The following is a 12,548-nucleotide window of genomic DNA, read 5'->3' on the forward strand; positions in this document are numbered from 1 at the left end:
AGATGACGGTCTCCACTAAACAAGATGGCTGCTTCCAGCAGACTATATTGGTATGATTTTTTTATTTTTATAATAAATTTATTTTTAAGATGACGAAGTAACGAAAATTGCAATGGGTAGTAGTATGGAGGTTGATGATGATGGCATCGTAACGAAAAGTGCAATGCACAGGAGTGAGGAGCTCGATGACCAAGTAATAAAGTTTTTAAATTAAAATTTTATTAATATTTTTTATAAATTTTTTAACCCTATTTTCTAAGTTAATATTTGAGGATTTTCAAGATGGTGGACGTGAGGTCATAATTCCGTGGAATGTTCTAGAAAACAAAATGTCACAATCCAAACTGGCCGCCGGCGTCAAAGGTCAAATTCAAATCCAAGATGGCCGCCAGAAGTGACGTCATCCAAGGTGGCCGCCGGAAGTGACGTCATCCAAGATGGCTGCCGCGGATACCCTAGATCCCGACCCCTCACCCTTGCCCCATAACATACTATAATTATCTACTCACACATCATCGAAAATAAACACGGAATTGGCTCTTGCTTCACTAGGAAACACCACATATACATTATCAATAAATAGAAACTACTCCAGGCCATCCACTGATTGTTGAACCATGGCCTTGCACAAATAATTCAGTAGTAGCAACGATTTGGATTGTAGGTACACGTTTTTGAACCTAAGAAAGATTAGTTCCTCTAATAAACTCAGTATTAACTATGTTTTGCCACAGTTGGACGGACCTGCCATTATGCAACGTACAGTAGAAGACAACAGTAAGCCATGACGCAAATAGTGTGCACAAGCTTCGTCGTCTCGTGTTATGCGCATTTTGTATAAAAAAAGCTTATTTATAGTTTTCGGCTCAGTTGCGCGTAATGTTTCGAAGAGGTATGAACAAAAAAAAACACATAGGTGCAGGACTCGAAAACTTGCTGATAAACAATCTGCCTATTGAGTAACACATTCCAGGCTACAGGTTCTGTGGCCCTGGCAATAAACTAACAAAGAAGGTTAGTTCGAGGCGACAAGTGCAAGCAGAAAGATATAGCCTATTCCCGAAGCAAAGATTGGGATTCTAGACACGCAGCCAGCGCGATACTAGTTAAAGGGCCCGAAGATATGAGTTAATCTTCGAACGCAGAACTAGGAGAAAAAAATCGTGGTTTGGGGTGTATCCAAAATTACGAAGGCAAAGACGAAATTAGAACTGGGCGCTCGTCGAGCTAGCTGTAACAAATAAAAGACTTATTCACGCAAAACCAAACGCAATACTGATGCAGGCGTGCAAAAATCCAAGCAAAAATTACAGACTCTTGACAAGAAGATTATTGAAGGATTTCTTCCTTTGTTTTTGCCTGCATTGGGTGCTTTCGGCAGCCTCATCGGTGCGACGAGCGGTAAAGTGCGGGCAGTCAACACTTCGAAGAATGAGCGCAAGCAGTTAAAAGAAGCACAACGACACAACGCCAGCATAGAAGCCATTGCCATGGGTAAAAAAAAACGGCGCAGGACTCTATTTGTAACATCACATATGTGCCATTGCAGCATTCAGCTGGGCGTACACTCGTTTTTGTTTAACTATTTGTGTGTTGTTTTTTTTGTTTCGGCAAACTGAACGCTGGTTTATTTTTTTTTAAGAATTTCTGTTATGGGGGTAATTTATTTGTAATTTTGTCTTCAAGTGAAGGTATGTTTTGTTCTAACCATTTGTATTGTATTTTATTATCACATAATTATTATCCAATTTAAGTGCATCAAGAATCAAAGAAAAGAACTCTGAACAAATTTAATTATTTTAAAGTTTAATTAATTATATTTTCGTCAAGGCAGTGTGCTATTCAGTTTTCGGAACTATTCTTTAAATTGTGCATTTGTAACTATGTTTGGCTAACTGTGTTATGCCATCTATGGTCACTTCCTTTTTCTTGGTGACCATCATGTGAAAAACTGTATTAATTTTCTGCTCTTTATTTATCCACCGCATCCATGCGGTAGTTTCAAGTTTGGGTAGCCGCCTATTGGGTGAGTTTTCGCAGATTTCTCTGGAAATCATGCTGGACATTTATTTTTAAATATTTCACCATGTAATTAGTCTTTTGAAATGTTTTTATAGCGGCCCACGAGTCATGGATCTGGAGTGCTTCCCTATGCCGGCCATGCTATGAACTACTTGTAACCCTTTGTTTGGAGTAGAGGATGTTCTCCTCTCTTTTCTGACGGCTACGGGATTCACTCACTCATGAATTCAGGAAAGTGATTCTTCGTTTTCATACTTCGCATGAAGCTTGTGTTCGGCAGTAAATGTGGACAACCTACCTAAATTCATTTTATAAATTTTTCATCGTTTGTTTTTATTTTGTTTTGCTAACATAAATTTATGAATTAAAGTAACGTTAATAATTTATTTATTGTCTTGGGGCCCCATATTTTTTCTTTTTTTAATTTAAGTAACAAATGTAACAAGTAACAAATGTAACAAGTGATATTCTATTTATTGTTTATGAAGATTTATAAATAACTAAGTAATACTGTAATACTCATAAAGTTTTTTTTATATCAAATATAACTGATGGTCTGAAAATGAGTTAGTTTCTATTTTTAAATATTACCCCCAAGTTAATCTAAAAGAAAATATATTCTCATGTCTCTATTGTAATTTATACTAATCCTTTGGTTAATACATAATAGCATAGTACAGCAAATGTAAACGATCCGACATATCTGAAACTTTCATGTGTTATAGTGTCCTTGGGTAACTTCCAATGCCACACATTGAGGTTATGTGGGATGCTATAGCAGATGAATACCTTTCAGTCAAAACTAAATATGTCACACATATTACGTCGAGGCATGAGAAAGAAACGTGTGTTTTAAAAATCTTAAGTTCTCTGCCGAAGCATCCGCTCACCAATGTAGATTTAATCAGGTATGCTCAAAAACTGAAAATACCAAATTTCCGAGACGTGTTTATGAAAAACACTTTACCTATCAAGCTAAGGAATCGTGAGCGTACCATTATTAATTAAGTGGCTGCGTCAGGTCGTGGCACGCACAGGTTGCGTAAATAAAGTTAGGGAAAATGGCCGATTATTGGTAATTTAAGACCACCGTCAGAACTTAGGCATGACCTGAGCCGTACCACTACATTGCTCTACTATTACGAAGCCAAACAGTCACCTAATCAAACAAATTCCGGAAATTTGTGCCTTCACTTTTTAACTAAAAAATCTGCTACTTAAAGACAGTGCAGTTTTGAAAGTTTATTAGTCATGTCGATAAAACTTACCTTGACAGGTCACGCATCAAAGCTGCGGGCGGTCCATTTCCCGCTCTTGGATTTAGCCGTGAATGGTGTATCGGACTTGTCGATTTTCAAACGTATAATGCCATTCCAAATATAGACGATGAAAATTGCAAGATCTACTTCCTGTAAAATGAGGGGAGCGCGTATGAAATACAGTTACTTGTTGGCTCGTACGAAATTGATGGCACTGCAAATTAGATCAGAGATAAGTTACCACAGGATTTATAGACTTTGAACTGAGTGAAAATCCAAACACCCAAAAAAGCATTCTTACATCCAGTGAAAATGTCGACATTACGAAACCGGGGACAATAGGTACGATGCTTGGATTCGAACCAAAGTTGTATTATACAGGAAGAACGTACGAATCTACGCGTGCTGTAAACATACTGCCTATGATTGTCATAAGAATAAACTATAGTTTGGCAAGTGGAACGTATCTCAACGGGAGACTAAGCAACATGGTGCATGAATTTTCGCCAATGGTCCCGCCCGGACGTAAACTGGTCGAAGTACCGCAAAGTATCATTTACGTTCTAGTCGTCGTGAAGTGCGCACATGAAGTCTTCGTCAGAATCGATGACCAGCGAGGAAGCTTGGAAAATTTTCAAGACGAAGAAGTTACATGACGTCTGCATTTGAAACGTTGGGCATAAAGTTTGTGACATAAAACAGTTGTCTAGGTATAAAATAAATCGCATTGATGTGAATAAGATCAGTTATCTACCATAAATCGATTCATTTACACCGGACAGCATAAAGTTTCCTCTTAGTATTGGACCAGTACCGAATTAATATTGAAAACTGAATCCTCAACGCGGAAGACCCAGTCATTTTTGATGTCAGCTCGGGCCGTACGCACTACCTTCAGAAGAACGCATTGCTCTACAGCTCCAGGATATCTGTACTTTACCTTCGCAGTCGTTTCTACGTATTAGAGGCCAGTGTTAGGACTTACATTCCTATATAACTCACGTTTTCCTTAATATCAGAAAATCACAGAAAGTAATATAATAAAATAAAAAAACAAATAAAAAATAACAAAGGATAAGTTTACAATGCTGACAGAATCTGTTTTTGTAATTTTTTTATTATTTTATTATTATTCCTTTTATATAAATTTATTATTTTATATATTTATATGTAAGTGTATTTATTAATGTTGAAATTTACTGCGTGTAAATTTGAATTAAAATAATTACAGAATAAAATTAATTTATTAATTTTTTAACATACTCTATTTTTTGTAATGCAAAAAAAAACGACAGGTAACAAGCAATTTTGTTATTAGGTTATGTCTGCAATACATATTTTGTCTCGTTTGTAGGTATTTTTTTTAACAATAATGCTGCTGGCAGTTTTTGCTAACATATTTTTTGTCTCTTTATGGTATGTGCATTCTTAAAAAATATATAACGGGAATTGGATTTTTTATGGCAATTAGATATTTATGGAAATTGGACATGCAAAGATATTGGATTTTGTATTTGTTTTTGCATAAGTGTTAAGCATATATATTGTGTGCGTGTGTGGTGAAGTTAGTTAACTGCTGGTACAGGTAATAACGTAGTATTAGAGCAAAATTGAAAGGAACTTGTTTTTTTAGTTATTATTTCTGTGAATAATTTTTTACTTCTCGAAATATAACTAATAGACCTCTGGGCATTTTATGGCCTTAATCTTACCTGACATATATCATTGAACACAACGGTGTCGATAATAAAAATTGAAATGTTAACCAATCATCCAAACTTGTGAATAAGCTTGTGACCTGGATGGACTGTTTCAGTAGGGTTCTGAAAACTTGGTAAGCAATTTTTCGTTCTAGTTACTCACACCTTCACATCTGCTTACTAAAAATAAATTTGGACACATGATAAAATGTATATTGGCAAGTGGCTTGTTATAAATATTTGCTGATTATAATTTTCAGAGTGTTGACTTTCACAGTATGGTACGTGGGTTTGACTTCTCTAGAATGTAAATGTACTAAAATATTTTTTTTTGGTTTGCAAGTTATAAATTCGTAGGATTATTTTTTTGCTTTTATTCCGCGTTTCGTACTTTGATCCGATTCCGTGAAGTACTTCCATGAGCTTGATTATGATTTAGGCCATGTTTTTTACGTAATGGCGTGATTGCTATTCTGCCGTGGCGTTCTATTGGCTTGCGAGTGTCACCCGCACTTTGAGGGTGTAATGTTCATTTGCAGGTAGGTTCCTGCAGACGTGTCTCGTTCGCCAGTCGCTGCCTCGAGCAACGAGAATTTTTAATTTTCTTTGAGGTAAGCGAACTTTTATTTCGGTACTTTGACTAGTCATATGTGAATAATTTTACTTTAATTCAAATGGAAGTTATGTTCCTATATTATCTAAGAAAAATAAAAAGTTGCTTTAATACCTGAGGTATGAATCGAACACATTGTTTTTACCCTATGAGTTACTAGCATTTGCCATGTGCCCAATCTTCTCTGACCCTCTTTTGCTTTGTGATAAAGATGAGACATGTTTGTTTTCAGAAAATATGGTTAAAAATTCTTGGGAAAAGAGCCCTTTGTAGAAAATACTAAGTGACGTATTCATTTTAGATGATCTGATAGTTTAATAAAATACGTAAAGAATCGAAAAGGTTTTTTTTTTGTTTAAAGTGTGAAAAAATTCATTCACAGAATTTATTTGTGTTTGGAACTGGTAGTTCACGACATATCTTTAAGAACACTACCTTGTCTACAATGAAAGACTATTGTGCTCAAGAAAATATTCTATATGAAGAAAGGAGGATAAGGTTCCTAAGATTAGATGAATTTTTATTTGTTGTTTTTCCTTTATAAATAGCTGATTAACTGTGTTTGGGATGTTGGGTTGAATGATTAAATAATATTACTGGAAACACAAGCTTTTACAGAAATTGAAAACAATATAGGTAGTATAATGTGAAACTCTCAAGATCGAAGATTGTGGTAATCCTCTGAAAAAAAGATATATAGAAACGATATGATAAAATAAACGATATTGAACGGCTCTTGGTAATATTGCTGATAGCAACGATGATTTTTACTTTGAGACTGTGATAGTGACATACCCTCGGAGATATTAAGAATATTAATAACACATATGTAAATAAGTTGGAAGCAGTCGCGCACAAGACACATTGTATATCAAGAGACCATCAGAATCATTGTTGAATAGGCTTTAACTTCTACATGGTTCACAAAATGCTGAAAAAATTTACATAATCACAAGAACATGTGCTTAGAAGTAAAGGGTTTATAGAAAAAAAACTATTTTGTTAGTAAAATTTATATTTTTTCATATGTAATAAATTTGACTTTTATTTAATATCAAAATTACACACGTACTTTAAAAATTCTGAAGCGTACAGTGTTCTTAGAGTATATAAAACGTTATCATACCTGGTTCTTCGAATTAACATGTAAAGTTTACATTTTAAATTTGATTTGGTGAAAGGTCGGTGAATGAAATGATGCGTGTTATCAAAGATTAGTGTAACTGTTTTGAATTAAAAGAATGTAAGTTAATGAAAATAGTATGACCAATAGGATTTTATTGTATGACATTGTTTGGATACTCCACTTCAATTAAATTAATTTAAACATTAACTTTGTAACACGATTAGTTACCTGCAAGTAGGTGCATTCCATGCCCCTTTCTTTTGCTTCCAAATAAACTTTGTTTTTTGAGCGTCCTTCATTTATGAATATTTTTTTGGCTAATGTATTATAGTACATCATTCTTGTTTAGACTAGCATATTATTTGACTGGTTGCAGGGATATCAGCGATTCCCAAGACGGCGGGAATTGTTGTTTGTTACTGGCTGCAGTTGTGTAAAGATCACCTAGTTTGTCTCTTCTGGCGCGTAAGTCTCATTATTACTTGTTCTGGTAAACTCGATGTCATCTTTACCGTCTTAAACGTCAAACTCGGTGCAAGTTGTACCATCATTTACGGGAACCCGGACGTCGCCGACGACCATGGGTACGCAGATCCCATTGGCATCGAGAATTCACCACTAGAGGAGACTTTTACTGAACTGGTACTACCAGCAGACCAGAGCTTAATGACTACAGTGCTGGCTGCAGAGGAAACTTCGATTATTAAATTCTCGACGTTGATAGAGACTTAAATGGTTGGAGATTCAACAACCACTATTGAGCATCGATGCCGATAGTCTGACAGGATTTTCTCAAACAACAGTAATGCTCGACGACACGAGAAGAGAGGATGTGCTAAGAATCTATCTCGCAAAATGTTTGACTGTCACCATTGTCGCAAGCAATTTAAAATATATGATAAGTTGAAAGAAAATTGAAGACATGCAAAGGTTATTTGAAGATACATAAAGTAAAGGCTTCGCTAAAATAGCGATTGATTGATTCACTTAAGAGAACACCAGGAATTGGTACAAATACAGCGAAATCAGTAACCGATACTATTGAAAGGTTTGTATTCATCAACTAGGCATCCTTACAGCTATTGTGATATGTCGTTCGCATTTTCCCAAGATGCTCGAAGATATGTACGGTGTAAATGCATTAAGAATCCATCTTGTATGAATTTTCATTTTAATGAGTGCCATGTTTGGTTTACACATATTGACATTTTGCGACGGCATACAAAAATGTAAAGGGGAAATCTGTGTGTCTACTGATGAATTAACTGGATACATTTCTAGTCCTCGCTTTATATTAGAGACCCATATGCGTACAAGCACCAAACCAGATGTTAAGCACCTAACGTGATGAAGCCTGTACACGAAACTTAGCCTCAGACTGTGCTCAATGCATTAAAGGTAAATGATAACGTGTTTCACTTGGCTAAATCTGAATTTTGTGAAAAGTTGAAATATTACTTTTATCTAAATACGTTTAGTGAGTCAAAATACATTTGTACATTTCTTGACAATATTAGGCAGAACATCATCAATCAGCTTACTGATGAAGTAACTGCATACGGACATTTAATAGAACTTGTGATGGGACTGTGTATATCGCCATTCATATCAGTTTGAGAATAAAGTGAAGAAGTGTTCATACAAGGCATTTAATACTACCATTTACAATTAAAACGATGTTAAGCAGTCTGTTAAACACAGTGTCGAAAGAACATTTCGGGAAGAAAAAGACTATGTAGGCAAAGGATCTATCTGGTCCCTGTCTTCAGTAAACCGATTGGAGCTAAGAATAAGTCAGTTCAAGCTAATGCAGAACAAAATATTAATAATATTTTTAACATTAGCAAGTGTTCCTGAAGTTGAATATAAATAATCGAATATATTTTATTTAATTTTATTTCCACTCTGACACATTTATGTTAAGTTGATGTGATATAAAATTAATTTTTTTTTTTTGCATTGACTAAGGATCGAACTAAGAATGGATATTGATCGAATAAATTAGTATATAAATGAGTGATTGTTTTAGTAAATTTTGGAATTTTTTCCGAAATTCTAGGTTAATTATAACAAATTTTCAAGATGACGGTCAATATTTCTACTGCTTGGTTGGCTAGGAAACTACGATGATGTTAAGACTTTAACTTATTTTTTTTAAATTTAATATTATTTTTTTTGCAACGATCAAGAATCGAACAAAGGGGAGGAATAGTTCGATTCAATCAGTAAGTATATTAATTGTAGATTTTTTAATGAATTATGACATTTTCCTGAATTTCTAGACAAATAATTATGGATTGTTAAGATGGCATCCCAATGTCCTGCGCCACAGTAATAATAAATAATTACTACACTCTAATGGGTAAAATTCAAACTAATATGGTGGTAGCGATCCAATTTAGGGTAAATAATTATCTGGGTGCAAAAAATATTTGCCCCTATCACCATTGATTTTAGAAAAAATGTATGTTAAAACAATAATTTCTTTTATTAAATCATTTAAACAATTTTAACTTTTTAAAGTTTATGGGGCGAAATACGAAACAAAAATAATTTAATCATTTTGGATGAAAAGCTCTGTGTCGTTAACACACTTAAATTACAAAAAATAATAAACGAAAACAGCCGTTGTACGAGTTACACTACAACTTCCTTGTTAACACTAGAACTACCAAGGGGGTCATTTTGACCCCTTACGATATTTATAAATGATGCCAAATCTATATATCTGATTCAAATTAACAGACCTTTCGTGACTTTTCCTAAAATTACGTTGTTAACAATTTTTGAACATCGATTTACTCAGGTTTTATGCAGAAACTATTTAATTACAATATTTTTGTCCAATTTTACCTAGAACAACCGACAGGGGTCAAACTGACCTCTGCAGAAAAGTATTCAGTTTGTGATTAATAAATGCCACATAAGTATATATTAGTAAATAAGTATTTTTAGTAATGTCTTGTTAAGAAAAAAATACTCTTTTTATGGATGAATAATGTGTCGAAAGGATATTTGGTGTGGATTATCTGCGAAGGAAACAATTGCTCTCTCAGTACATGGTCATGCAGCATCATTCCGTAGGGCCTGTGATATTTTTATCTGACTCCGCCTTTCCTCTCACTGGTGAGACATATTATATACAAAGATAATTATCATATCGTCTTACAGTGTGTTGCGGTTTTCTGACATTACAAAGCAATTAGTTATCTTCCTCTATCTACAGTTTCTGTGTTACTAGTTTCCAGTTACTCCTCCGCTTGAGATTTGTTATATTTTTTCATCAATTTTGGAGGACGGGTCGTGAAATGTTTTTGATTTTAGTCTGTTACATTTGCAGTGGAGAGAGAGTTGATTATTGTCTTAGGTAATTGTTTTTTGGTAATCTCTATGTCATTGTACAATCGTTCCAGTGTATGATGGATCGTCGCCAAAGACCAACTACAGATCAGGCACTCCGATATTTTCAAGACATTTGTGAAACAAACTCAGGCAGTGAAAATAGTGATAATGATTTGTCTAGTGGTGAAGAATATGTACCTCAGAACAGCGATAGTGACAGACATTCTGATGAAGAGGTGGAATCGGAAATCCTACAAGACGCCGATGTCCGTAAAACATCACGGGCTACTACTCCTTCAGTAACACAAGGAAAAAAGAACAGGTAGCTGAGCAGCAACCTTCTCAAATGGAAGTGGAAGATGTTGAATTCGCCCCACAAGATGATCATGCTCAGGTATTGTGTAGTAGTCAATGGGCTAACCGCAGTAGAAGTAGCAGTATGTGCAAAACAATTCAACGTGTGAAACCAACAAAGTGTTCTTCACTGAAAAAGATGCCACCTGAATCGGCGACTGTATTGAGAGGTACCGGGACAGAATCGTTACTCGTTCAAGGGATGCAGCCTGAAGGTTCTGTGCCGTGTGTACATGTAGGGCCTGCTGTCGGTCACATTGAGGTTTCTAGGGATGGAACAGAGTGGGAGGTGATTGACTTTGGGAACATCCTTCCTGGTAGACGGGGAGCTCAAAATGTAGTAAAAGAAAATAATGGTCCTACACTTCATGCTAAGCGACAGATCAAGAATAATTCTCCGCTAAGTGCGTGGAGACTGTTGCTGACTCTAGACATCCTTCTACATATCAAGACATCTACTGAGAATGAAGCCTGCAGAAAATTACATGATAATACATGGACCATCACACTCGTAGAACTTGAAGCTTTCATATCAATAATTTATGCTCGAGAAGCTTATGCAGCAAAAGGTCTGGAGCTATCTGCACTATGGTCAAGCATCTGGGGACCAACATTCTTTACGCAAACCATGTCGCGAAATAGATTTTGCGAAATAATGCGATTTCTCCGCTTTGATGATCGAGTTACACGTAGTGAACGTTTACGGACTGATAAGTATGCACTAGTGTCACATGTGTGGAATGGCTTTATACAAAATAGCATTGCATGCTACAAGCCTGGTATAAATATCACAGTGGATGAGCAGCTTTTCCCAACAAAAGCTAGGTGCCCATTCACGCAATACATGGCCAATAAGCCCGATAAATTTGGGATCAAATTCTGGCTGGCATCAGATGTCGACTCTAAATATCTAGTCAACGGGTTCCCGTATCTTGGAAAAGAAGATGACCGACCCCGTGATCAGCTACTGGGCACCTACGTAGTTCTACGCCTATTGGAACCATATTTGCTGAGCGGCAGAAATGTAACGACGGACAACTTCTTCACTTCTCTAGAACTCTGCCATGCACTGAAGGACAAGAAAACCAGTTTAGTCGGCACTGTAAATCGCTCTAGGAAGGAGGTGCCACCTACTGCTAAAAATTGCAAACAACAGTTGCATACAACATATGTGTACAGGAACAAGGACACAACTCTTACAGTGTATCAGGGGAAAGTCAGTAAAAATTTGATCCTCATGAGCTCACTCCATCCAAATGTGAGCATTGCTGACAATGAAAAGAAGACTCCTGAAACCATCCAATACTACAATGACACTAAATTTGGCGTTGATGTTCTGGACCAAATGGCGCGGAAATATTCTGTCAAATCAGGATGAAGATGTTGGCCGGTTCATGTTTTTTTCAATGTGTTATATTTGGCGTGTATCAATGCATGGATCCTGTACAAAGAAGTAACTGGAAGGAAAATCAAAAGAAGAAAATTTATCCTGGAGCTGTGCGAAGAGCTACGAGCGGCTTACCTGGCTAACAAGAATACCAAGCCACATATTGTTAGCAACGGCGATGAAGAAACAGAAAAATCGCGAAAGAAGTGTGGCAACTGCAGAAAGAACAAAACAATGGTAAATTGTGCTGCATGCAGAAAACCAGTGTGTGGAAAATGTGTTGGGAGTAAACGCCTCATCTGTGTAAAATGTAAATAGTATTTTATATGATATTAAGTTTTGCTGAAAATAGTAGTGTTATGGTTTTTTTTTACTGGTAATGTTTAGGCTGAATAATAACATTGCTATTACGTTTTTATTTAATGTTGTTGAACAATAGTATTGCCATTTTTGGTACAATAATGCATTGCTGCAGAAGGAAAAAAACAATGACTAGTGTCGCAGCAATGTATAAAAACATTGTGTGGTTATGATAGTACTAGGAGTAAACATTTCATGTGGCGAATTATATGTCATGTTAGTGACTGAACAATAGTGGTTATACTGTTCCTGCAGAAATAACACATAAAAAGAAAATATTGCAGGATGTACGAAACCTGGGTGTGGTTAATAAATTTCAAGTAAATATCACATATGTGTAAATGTATCCAGGATTTAGTACCTTGTCAAATTGTAGGTGAATAAA

At 35.7% G+C, this 12,548-nt stretch overlaps 1 protein-coding gene across 1 annotated transcript in view; it reads left to right on the plus strand.

The window, feature by feature from the left end:
• The window catches only part of LOC134533336 (glutamate receptor-interacting protein 1), a 351,603-nt gene that overhangs the window by 68,411 nt on the left and 270,644 nt on the right, over nt 1-12,548 (plus strand). Inside the window, exon 2 of the mRNA XM_063370854.1 lies at nt 5,521-5,592. The gene's annotated coding sequence lies outside the window, so the exon portion shown is untranslated. The remainder of the gene's footprint in view (nt 1-5,520; nt 5,593-12,548) is intronic.

Source organism: Bacillus rossius, chromosome 6 (genome assembly GCF_032445375.1).
Source record: "Bacillus rossius redtenbacheri isolate Brsri chromosome 6, Brsri_v3, whole genome shotgun sequence".
Taxonomy (NCBI): Eukaryota; Metazoa; Arthropoda; class Insecta; order Phasmatodea; family Bacillidae; genus Bacillus; species Bacillus rossius.